Genomic DNA, 12,439 nt, shown 5'->3' with positions numbered 1-12,439 from the left:
CTACAAAGTCTGTTAATATACAGTGGGGAACGATAAAATTGCCCTCCATAGAAGAGATGACCTGATTCCATTTCCGTTTGTGAAACGAGTTTTTCTTTCTTTTTGTTTTGTTGCAGACCATCTACTAGTTAGCCAGTCGAGTACAAACCTCAAGAGCGACACAATATTAAAGGAGCGAGATGAAAGATGCGCCGTTGTACAACTCATGCTCTCTACCAATCCAAATTATGATAGCAGGACCATTGCCAGCACCCTCAAAATGCATCGCTGGATTGACAAGAATGACATAGTTCAAAGGCTTGGCTTCAGATAGAGTGCTACAACGTTGTACCCTTCTCTCACTGCCCACCTCCTTCCCCGACCTGAACCCGCTGGACAACTTTGGTTTGATCATACGTCGAGGACATCACCAACATGATCTCCCACAACACCGCCATCTGCAGAGTATTCGCCGAACTCCCGTCGGCGCTTGAGGAAAAGGCATGCTCTCAGTTTCGGACCTTATCCACGCGGTGATTGAGGCTCAAGACGACTACATTGTATAGTTGTCAGCTCTACTACATAATCAAGTTACCTGAATTGATTTTATCAATTTTTTAATGACTTGAGAGCTATCAGCTAGAACAGAAACCAAAACATTTAGCCTTCTAGCCGCATCTCCTACCGATGTAGCTATCGAGAGATAGGTAATATATATTTAATATTAAACGATTTGAAGTAATTTTGTGCATACGCAGTAAGAAGTAAAAATATGTCGGCAAGTTGAAATGGACAGTTTGCATTTCAACTTGCCGACATATTTTTGTACGCGTTATTCATCCATCGAAAGATTTTACTCGTTATAAAACACCATTCGTGTATTACTATTTCCTGTGAATTTCAGTGTTATGTGTCCAGTAGTTGAGTTTATTGGTCAAATATTTACACACAGAAAAATCCGCATGCATTTACTATTTTATTTTCATAGATAAAACTTTCTATTGTACAGCGTAATTAGTTAATGCTAGTCTTTATATTCTACCTATAGTACCTATTTACAATGCTTCCCCACGGGACAGAGTTAGACACCAGGGTCGTTTTTTTAACGTGGAGAAAAGGTACAAAAATAAAAATTGTCTCAGTCGTGAATGATTTCTCCTCCACTGAAAGAGAACGAGAAATGGAAGTGCCGCATCTGAAGACAGATGGTATTTATTTGCTCCCCCACTGAGCAAATTAGGCACAAGGCCGTTTTTAATGTGAGGTAAAAACCAGCTCCCCTAAAAGTAGGCAAAAAGGGGGCACTCTAGTTACCAAAAATAATAATTGTCCCAGTACAGAGGGTTTCCCCTCCATATACTGGTACAAATTATCTTAAGTGCAGCATCTGAAGAACAGATGGTATTTATTTGCTCCCCCACTGAGCAAATTAGGCACAAGGCCGTTTTTAATGTGAGGTAAAAACCAGCTCCCCTAAAAGGGGTCATTCTGGTTACCAAAAATAATAATTGTCCCAGTATAGAAGGTTTCCCCTCCATTGACTGGTACAAATTATCTTAAGTGCAGTATCTGCCGGAACAGATGGTATTTATTTGCTCCCCCACTGAGCAAATTAGGCACAAGGCCGATTTTTAATGTGAGGAGTGAAGGGGAAATGGGGACCAGCTCCCCGGGGAGTAGGGGAGCTGGATAGTGACAATTGGTATGAAGGGTTGCCCCTACATTGACCAAGGTCTTATATGTGGGGTCGCCCCCACATATGGTCTTTGCTTGCAGTATCTGCCGGAACAGATGGTATTTATTTGCTCCCCCACTGAGCAAATTAGGCACAAGGCCGTTTTTAATGTGAGGTAAAAACCAGCTCCCCTAAAAGGGGTCACTCTGGTTACCAAAAATAATAATTGTCCCAGTATAGAGGGTTTCCCCTCCATTGACTGGTACAAATTATCTTAAGTGCAGTATCTGCCGGAACAGATGGTATTTATTTGCTCCCCCACCGAGCAAATTAGGCACAAGGCCGATTTTTAATGTGAGGAGTGAAGGGAGGGGGAAGGGAAAAACGGGACCAGCTCCCGAGAGGTGGGAAATGGGAGCTGGTTAATGGTCAGGCATGTGGGGTTGCCCCCACATCTGGTCTGTGCTAGTCATAGCTTGCAGTATCTGCCGGAACAGATACTACACTTTGATCTTGTTTATATATTTTATTGAGAAAGAAAAAATTGAACATAAAAAACGTACAAAAAATTCAATTCAACAAAATTAGGCACAAAGTAAACGCATGTAATAAGTTTTATCTCTCTTTAGATTTATTGAACCACTACTATTATTTTTACACCATTTCGCTGTCATATAATTTTGCATCATCATTATAGCTATTTGAATAATCGTAATTATTATTTTAATTGTAATCATTAGTTTATTGACAATCCAATCTATTTAATAATAATAATAATAATAATAATAATAATAATAATAATAATAATAATAATAATAATAATGCATTACACCTGAAGGAAGATACTGATTGACTCTATGTGAAAAAGAGATAGAGAGGAAGGGGGCCGATCTGTATAGAAGACTGTATAAACAACAAAAAAAGAATGAGAAAAATACATAATGCAGAACGCCGAAAGAATTATTACTGCACCAAGCGACACGTAAGGAACAAACAAGATCGAAAAAGAGACGAGAAATAAGACGATGGAAGAAAAATGGAAAGAGAAACAGCTACATGGACAATTCATAAGGATTGCAAAGGAAGAGACTAACGAAAACGCTTGGAAATGAGTACAAAAAGGAAACCTATACAGGGAAACTGAATCACTAAGAACGGCTGCACAACATAACGCATTTAGAACCAATTACATCAAAGCAAGGATCGACAAGACACAAGAAAACGGTAAATGCAGACTTTGTGGACAAAGAGGCGAAGCAATAGACCACATAATAAGTAAATGGAGCAAACTAGTCCAAAGGGAATATAAAAATAGACACGATCAAGTGGAGAAGGCAGTACATTGGCAGTTATGCAAGTAATTGCATCTTGAACACACAGACAGATAATATAAGCACAAACCGGCAGCAGTACCGGAAAATGAAAGTCACAAGATCCTATAAGACATGGATTTTCAAACGGATAAACCCATCCAAGCAAGAAACCCGTATATCATAATAGTTAACAAGAAGGAGAAGTCCTGCCAGGTTATAGATTTTGCCGTTCCAGTTAATGACAGACTGAAGATCAAGGAGACTGAAAAGCGGAGAAAATACACGGAATTGGCCGGAGAGATCCAAGGGATCTGGAAAATGAAGAAAGTAAAAATAACACCACTGATAATAGGAGCGCTAGGAATGATACCGAAAAAAACTTTGAAAAAAAGAATGGGAGTGATTGGAATCAGAGGGATGGTTGAGAATATACAACGGATTACAATCATGAAAACTGCAGAAATATTAAGGAAACCCTTTGAATGTGAAGACTAACACTGCAAGTAAACCGCACACAAACTTGACACAGAAACGGCTACAGATGCAAAACGCAAACGAACACCGCATGGAGTTATGAAAACTGAAACTATAATTGCAAGATACGACCCCCTATTTTTGTGAGTGCTACCATGAACGGGCACCACACCGAATTATAAGGGTCAAGGCACCTTGGAGAGAGGCTTATTGCCACCTAAATCCCAGTGAAGACAAATGGTCGCCGCCAACGAGAAATCAATGGTAAGCGGCTGTTGCAATAACGCAAATTCTTTTGCAAAGGTTATGGAAATAGGTGAGAGTACTGGAAGTCTGGGGAGACTTGTTGTAACTCAGACTTCAGGGAAAATTCCTAAAGAGCAATCTTTTATGATGTCTTTTGTGACTGCTCCTAGTGAGTAAATAATAATAATAATAATAATAATAATAATAATAATAAAAATAATAATAATAATAATAATAATAAAATCATTGACGTAATTATCACCATCAAAACGGGTTATATGCCTAAATGCAAAGTTAGTGGACACGTTTGTCATAGAGTCGGCTGCTAACTTATTATCGACGGTGATGATCCATTTTCATCTAATTTAGTTCATGGAGAATGAACACGAAAGTGATTATTATATGGAACTTTGTTTCAAACACAAAATAATATATTGATATTTTTATTTTATTAGAAGAAGTCACCACTTATCAAGGGTCGAAGGTTATTAGAGAATAAGGATTAATTAGTGCACAGTGGTCACCGAGACAACAGCGTAGTTATTGTTAGTAGTGGGAATTGGATAGAATTTATTTAAGGGGATGGCTTAACAGGAATTTGTTTATATTGGGCTTGAAGACAACCATGTTGTAGTCAGCTAGAAATCAGGCCAGCGGAACAAAGTTCAACAGGTAGGCAGTTCAAGGGTAAAAGTTTTGTTCATGTAATTTGCACTAGGAGTAAGGCACAAACAGGGAGTGGGAAAATTGTTGATAGTGATTGTAACTAGACAAATGGTATTGTAACTAGACAAGTGGTATTGTAATTAGACAAGTGGTATTGTAACTAGACAAGTGATATTGTAACTAGACAAGTGGTATTGTAACTAGACAAGTGATATTGTAACTAGACAAGGGACATTTTAACTAGACAAGTGATATTGTAACTAGACAAGTGGTATTGTAACTAGACAAGTGATATTGTAACTAGACAAGTGGTATTGTAACTAGACAAATGATATTGTAACTAGACAAGTGGTATTGTAACTAGAAAAGTGATATTGTAACTAGACAAGTGACATTGTAACTAGACTAATGGTATTGTAACTAGACAAGTGAGAATGTAACTAGACAAGTTGTATTGTAATTAAACAATTGATATTGTAACTAGACAAGTGGTATTGTAACTAGACAAGTGATATTGTAACTAGACAAGTGGTATTGTAACTAGACAAGTGGTATTGTAACTAGACAAGTGATATTGTAACTAGACAAATGGTATTGTAACTAGACAAGTGGTATTGTAACTAGACAAATGGTATTGTAACTAGACAAGTGATATTGTAACTAGACAAGTGATGTTGTAACTAGACAAGTGGTATTGTTACTAGACAAGTGATATTGTAACTAAACAAGTGATATTGTAACTAGACAAGTGGTATTGTAACTAGACAAGTGATATTGTAACTAGATAAGTGACATTGTAACTAGACAAGTGATATTGTTACTAGACAAGTGACATTGTAACTAGACAAGTGATATTGTAACTAGACAAGTGATATTGTAACTAGACAAGTGGTATTGTAACTAGACAAGTGATATTCTAACTACACAAGTGACATTGTAACTAGACAAGTGGTATTGTAACTAGACAAGTGGTATTGTAACTAAACAAGTGTTATTGTAACTAGACAAGTGATATTGTAACTAGACAAGTGGTATTGTAACTAGACAAATGGTATTGTAACTAGACAAGTGCTATTGTAACTAGACAAGTGCTATTGTAACTAGACAAGTTGTATTGTAACTAGACAAGTGATATTGTAACTATACAAGTGATATTGTAACTAGACAAGTGATATTGTTACTAGACAAGTGGTATTGTAACTAGACAAGTGATATTGTAACTAGACAAATGGTATTGTAACTAGACCAGTGATATTGTAACTAGACAAGTGATATTGTAACTAGACAAATGGTATTGTAACTAGACAAGTGATATTGTAACTAGACAGGTGGTATTGTAACTAGACTAATGGTATTGTAACTAGACAAGTGATATTGTAACTAGACAAATGGTATTGTAACTAGACAAGTGATATTGTAACTAGACAAGTGGTATTGTTACTAGACAAGTGGTATTGTAACTAGACAAGTGGTATTTAACTTAACAGGTGACATTGTAACTAGACAAGTGGTATTGTAACTAGACAAGTGATATTGTAACTAGACAAGTGGTATTGTAACTAGACAAGTGATATTGTAACTAGACAAGTTGTATTGTAACTAGACAAATGGTATTGTAACTAGACAAGTGATATTGTAACTAGACAAGGAAGGTATTGAGTGAAGCTCATACGAGCACTTGCGATGAAAATAACGATGGAGCAGAAGCAGGCTTGCAACGTCTTTTCTGTAGAAAAGAGTTGGCAGAGATGAGAAAAAAGCAATCACCTGCTAGGTTTCGAAGCAATTTTTTATGTTAAGGCAGCACAGGATGCTTTGTGCAGATTTCGAATGCAAAACGCGATCAAACAAACAAAATAAACAAAAAACAAATACCGATTTAATGAATCTATATTTTTATTGATTAATAAAATATTTTTATTGAAAACAAAACAAAGTTTTCATAATGTTTTATTGTTAAAGTGTTAGAAATGTAAGGTTTCAGGGTGCAGTTCCGTGTGGAAATATAACGCTATTTTTTATTTATTTATTTATCTTTTTTTTTTCGCTATAAAAATGACGTTTATCGCGTTTTGTATTCGCACTTTCCATATATATATATATATATATATATATATATATATATATATATATATATATATATATATATATATATGGGGTAGGTGATTGTGTGTGTGTAACGTTTTAGTTGAATTTTAACACAAATCCGACGTTGTGTATGTAAGTCTTGCAAAGGAAAAAAATCGACACGAGTTTTTCTGTTGAAAAAAATAACATTTATTAGCGGTCGTTATAACACACATCCGCATGACACGTATTTTTCAAGTCAGTGCCGATATGGTTGGATTTCTGTCTAGTCCCACTGATGAATTGTGATACAACGAAATAGTACTGTATGTGGATGACATATATATATATATATATATATACATATATATATATATATATATAGTAAGTTATAAAATATATATGGCAATTAAGCTACACAGAATATTTCGGGTTTCATCCACCCTAGGATTCGTCAGGCTTATATATATATATATATACATATATATATATATATATATATATATATATATATATATATATATATATATATATATATATATATATATAGCTTCGAAATGCCATGGCCTAATAAGGTATTTCCTTTATTCCTCTTTCTGTAATCGTTATTGAGTTGAAAATGCAATATGTTCGTATGTAGCTTTATGCTTCTCTCTCTCTTTCTCTTTCTCTCTCTCTCTCTCCCTCTCTCTGTACATATATATATATATATATAGAGAGAGAGAGACAGACAGAGACAGACAGAGAGGGAGATAGGAAGAGTAATAATATAGAAAGAAAACAGACAGAGATATTGACGTAATGGCAATGACTGAATCGCAGGAACATTTGAACATTTGTTAGATAAAGATTGATCAGAAACAAAAAAAATATATGAACACAGCTTTCAGTCGATTGAGAAAAAACTCGGATAGATCGATAATGTCTTGGTCGATCTGAGAAAGTTTAGCACACAATTAATATGCATCAATAAGTGTCTGTCGTGGCATTAATCAATGCAATTTATACGACCAGGGAGCTTTAATAAACATAGTAGAGACCGAGAGTTGAATTGCTTTTAATGAACAAATAAAAAGAGGGGGAAAACCCAAAAAAAGATTGGAAATTAAACCAGGATATATATATATATATATATATATATATATATATATATATATATATATATGTATGTATGAGTGAGATATATATATATATATATATATATATATATATATATATATATATATATATATATATATATATATATATATATGGTTCGTTTATTCGTGTGTATCTATATATGTTGCAGTGATATTAAAAGAAAAAATATATGATTAGGTGCCATCAGCTAAAATCGGAACTGAAACTTAGCCCCTCGCCAATCTTTCACGAGAAACACCCGTCTGGCTGAAACTACTGTCAATAATTTTTCCCACTCTTAATCTGTGCCTAAATCCAAACGTAGATTCCATGAGCAGAGCTTCTTTCTTAGAACTGTACGCCAGTGGAACTCTCTGCCGCTTGCCCGTTTCCCACCTGACTACAACTTGGACGTCTTCAAGTTCAACATAAACAAACTCCTGACAAACCGCCCCCTTAAGTAAGACACTCTATCAAAACCCCTAATACTAATGATTACTACAATACTATCTCATTGATTACTGTACACACAATAACCCTTATCCCTGAGTGGCCTTCGGGCCTTGATAAGTGGTGACCTCTATGTAAAAAACAACCAAAAACAAAATTGTCCAGCCTTATTCCTTGGAAATGTGCTCGACCATATGCGCATAAATAGTTTTAAACAATAACGTTTTTTAATGTATGTATGTAGGCTTTGTATGAATACAGATTTAGTCAACTACTACTGCCAATGTCATATTTTTCTTTCAATTTTAACCCCTTAGCAACAATTTTTCCAAGGGTTACTTGTATAATGCTCCTCATCTTGAGTTGAGCATATTGAGAAGTGATACACGAATTACCATTAGCGTATAAAGACATGCTCTTTGTATAAACAAATCGAGCTTAGGCATTTCGGACGATGTCAAAACATCGTTTATTCACGATTCGCACAGCAGCTGCCCATTAGCGTAATCGTTAGGAGTCTTGACTGCCGTACAGGAGGTCGGGTTTCAATCATGGCCTGAGGTAGTTTCCTGTCTAGCCGCCCTGGTGAGTTGTGAAACAGCGAAACAGTACTGTATGTGGATGACTATATATATATATATATATATATATATATATAAATATATATATATATATATATATATATATATATATATATATATATATATATATTCTTTCTTACTTAGTATAGCAGGTGTGGCGAAACGGACTTCATGTCGACCTTGGCAACGCTAGTATATATATATATATATATATATATATATATAAATATATATATATATATATATATATATATATATATATATATACTAGCTAGATCTTTTTACTAATGAATGCATTTGTATTTTTCTTTTAGATAATTAGAAAAAAAGGCTTTCCTTTTTTTCTGTTGTCCTTGGTCTTCGGGCCAAAATCAAAGTGCTTTATCGCGCGGCATTTGACAGAAGATGGATATATGTAGCAAGTCTGTGTGTACGAAAAGGAGCCGAATTTGAATACGTGGTCCCCGCTTAGGTATGGGACGTGCAGTTCCATCAAGTGTAACTTTATCTTTAGCCTTTTAGCTAGCCAAGTGAGTGCTCCGTCCCTCCCCGATTAGGAAGCCTCCAAGAGCCCCACTTCCTCCTAACTGCAATTTTTCTTTTCACTCCTCCCTCTTAATTTCACCCACCTTGGAGAGAAGGAAATCAATCACTAACCCCCCCCCCCAAATTTCACCCATAAAATTTTCTTTTCCCCATTTCATCCCATCTAGAGAGCATCCCCATTTAGAGACTTGCCCGCAGGAGCTCAGGTTCCTTTACAAACCAAAGTGGAACGGACAGCCTATCATCTAGACGGGGTTGGGAGGGTCCTACTTACCACTGCTTTTATTTTTTCCTCCCCCGCCCCACGACACAAATAAATTATTGTATTACCTTTATTGTTATCTTTTTGTTATTGTTGTTGTTGTTTTTACACGCTAATAAAAAAAATTGGATGCTAAGTAGGAAGTGCCCAAGTACGAAAGGGCGAATACGGTATCATGGTGGAAGAAGTTAGCTAGAGCTAAGAGAAATTTTGTTTAGTTCTAAAGTGACAAGGATGACCAACCCCCCCCCCTTTTCCCCCTTTTTGAGTTGGCCTTGTGCCTAAGTTTTTGGTTCATGTTCATTTTTGCCTGAATAAAAGATTTAATATAATTTATATCTCAAAGTGTAGCATCTGTTCCGATGCTACTCTTCAGATAATTTGTCTCAGTCAATGGCGATGAAACCCTCTATACCGAGACAATTATTGTTTTTGGTTCCTACCAGGGTGTTTCTTTTTACCTTCGTTTCGGGGAGCTGGTTTAACCCCACATTAAAAAAGACCCTGTGTCATGTTTAGCTTTCGTGAGGAAGCAAATAAACACTAATAGAAATAAGGGTTTTTTATTACGAATATCAATACATAATCCCTCCAAAGTTATAGAAGACTAGACTACGCGTGACCCGTTTGATCAGTATGTTATATTAGCTATGGAATTAATGTATGAGCGTTACACTTGTGACGTAAAGAAAATAGTTTTTTTGTGACATAACAGAAACATTTCTATGAAAGTATATTAAAAATGAAAAAGAATATAGATCGATTTCTATGAGTCGTTCTGTTTATTATTGTTTATTTTTGAAAAAAAAAACATACGACCATTGAATTATAAGTGTTTTTTCATACTTGTAGGTAAATCTGCACTGAACAGATACCATAATACTGAAAGTTAAATTCAAATTTTGATACATCTTTTAATTTAAACGCGAAAAAAAAACCCATTGGGATGCTGAAAACGCACACTGTAAAACAATAAGGTTTAATGTCACGTTGATTATTTATTTGTAACGCAAATGAAAAAAAACATTTTCCAGGTTATTTATTTATGTTGGTAGTGCAGAAGAAAATGTATTAATGTTTTTTTAAGGTGTATCAAAAAATGGAGAATAAATTAAAAAAAAAAAAAAGGAAAGCGGTGGTTAAGTTGCCGTTGTAAAATGCTCTTATGGTTGTCAACGGGTTAAAGTAGATATATTTGTAAGAAAATTGCGTTAAAATAACTTAAATGTAATGCGGAAATGAACGATGTAAAAAAAATGTAGAAAGTATTAACAATTGTTTATTTGGATAATTTAAACGCGAAAAAAACAATTGGGACGCTGAAAACGTACATAGTAAAACAATACGTTTTGTTGTCGCGTTGATTATTTGTTTATGTACACATGCGCAACCGGAAGTCGCAAACCGGATATTGGGTTACAACACCCGTTACAGTCATTTGAGTTTTATAATTATATAGATATATATAGAGAGAAATTGGAAATAGTTTTAGTATTGTAAAAATATGCCTAAATATTATGTTAAATATTTTTTCTAGATATATAAAACCAAGGTCATCAGAAATCAGTTTATTCCTGTTTTTACTTCTGTTTCGTTTTGATTTCTTACTTTGCCTTTTGCCTGTCAATTATATGTTCTAACGTCTTATTCATTTTCAATATTATTCTCTGTTTTTTTTCTCTTTGCGCACTCGTATCTGCAGACTACATAATATATCAAAAAGAATCGACACATCTTAAATATATTCCTTCTTGTTTTTTTTTATTTTACTTTTCTTTCTTTTCTTTCTGATCTTTAGAAATATTAAGATTTATGCCGTTTGACCTGTTGCAGGTGATCTCGCCATTAGCAACAGTTTTCATATCTGACAGTGAATATATAATCGAGAAAAGATCGAAATCGACTCTATTATTTCTGATTTCATCATCGGAATACTAGTAAAAGCTTTAAGTTCAACGAGTGTAATTCTATTTGCTTACGATTTCATGTTATCATTAAGTGTTTCTGTTTGTTTCTCTATCTTTGTCAATGGCGTGCTTTGTTCTTATTGCGCTCGGTGATGTAATAACCAGCAATAAAGGAGCTCAGATTGAATCTCGGCTATTAATGTCCTCGTCTCATTGGTTGGTTAGTTAAGTGTTAAATAGAGACACTGTTGCTTTTCGTATGATTTCCTTTGCAAATTACTCATAATTGTCCGTAGTTCCCTCTTGAGATGCTATTGTGAAATGAAAAACGATTTGAAGAAAAATAAAAGGAAATAGATAAATGTAAAGTTTACAAAACATAAATTTAAAAAAAAAACACTTGTAGTGTGTATAGGCGCCCCTAAAATATAATTGAATTCAAAACTGACGTGAGAAAAAGTTTTTACGTCGCCGTATTGTCTCTTACAAGTTGTTCAGTGGTTTTCCGTTTTTCAACGAAACACGCATGAGACTACTTCTTTTCAAATAATAAATAAAACTTGTAAATCAACTTGAGTGTTCATTCAATACATCATCTGGTCTTGGAACGATAACTAATGATATACATGTTGTGAAAATGGAAATTCACTATCTTTGAGCTTAATATTTGCTACAATTCGAATTATTATTTATAGAATATATACCTTAATATTATCTTCTTTTTCTTGTATAGTAGTATGTTCATGCCGTAGATAAAATCATGCTTACTGTTCTCCATAGGTTTCAGGTTATTGTTGGTCCGATTCCTCTGAAAACATCACATGATTTTGATCTTGGCAGAATACATGGGATTGATCGCCATTACCTTCCCCAGCGCAGTGGCATCTGACTCGCCTGTTTGCACCTATCCGTTCAACTTAGATCATCCGCGTAGCGCGCAGTCGGATAACGTTACTCTTAATACTATAGAACGGTTGATCTGCTAGAGATTCATCCTCCTCCATGCCGTCCAACGTCCTACTGCCGACGTCATCAGAGTTACCTTCTCCTAGACTAAGACTAGTGGTGTACCTGGAAATCTATTATGACACGGCACAGTACATACAGCACCCAGCCTTCCCAAATGGTAGACCATCTGATACTGACCAGACTAA

The sequence above is a fragment of the Euprymna scolopes genome, chromosome 1 (assembly GCF_053919585.1).
Source record: "Euprymna scolopes isolate OS-2025 chromosome 1, ASM5391958v1, whole genome shotgun sequence".
NCBI classification, from domain to species: domain Eukaryota; kingdom Metazoa; phylum Mollusca; class Cephalopoda; order Sepiida; family Sepiolidae; genus Euprymna; species Euprymna scolopes.
This window is presented reverse-complemented; position numbering follows the sequence as displayed.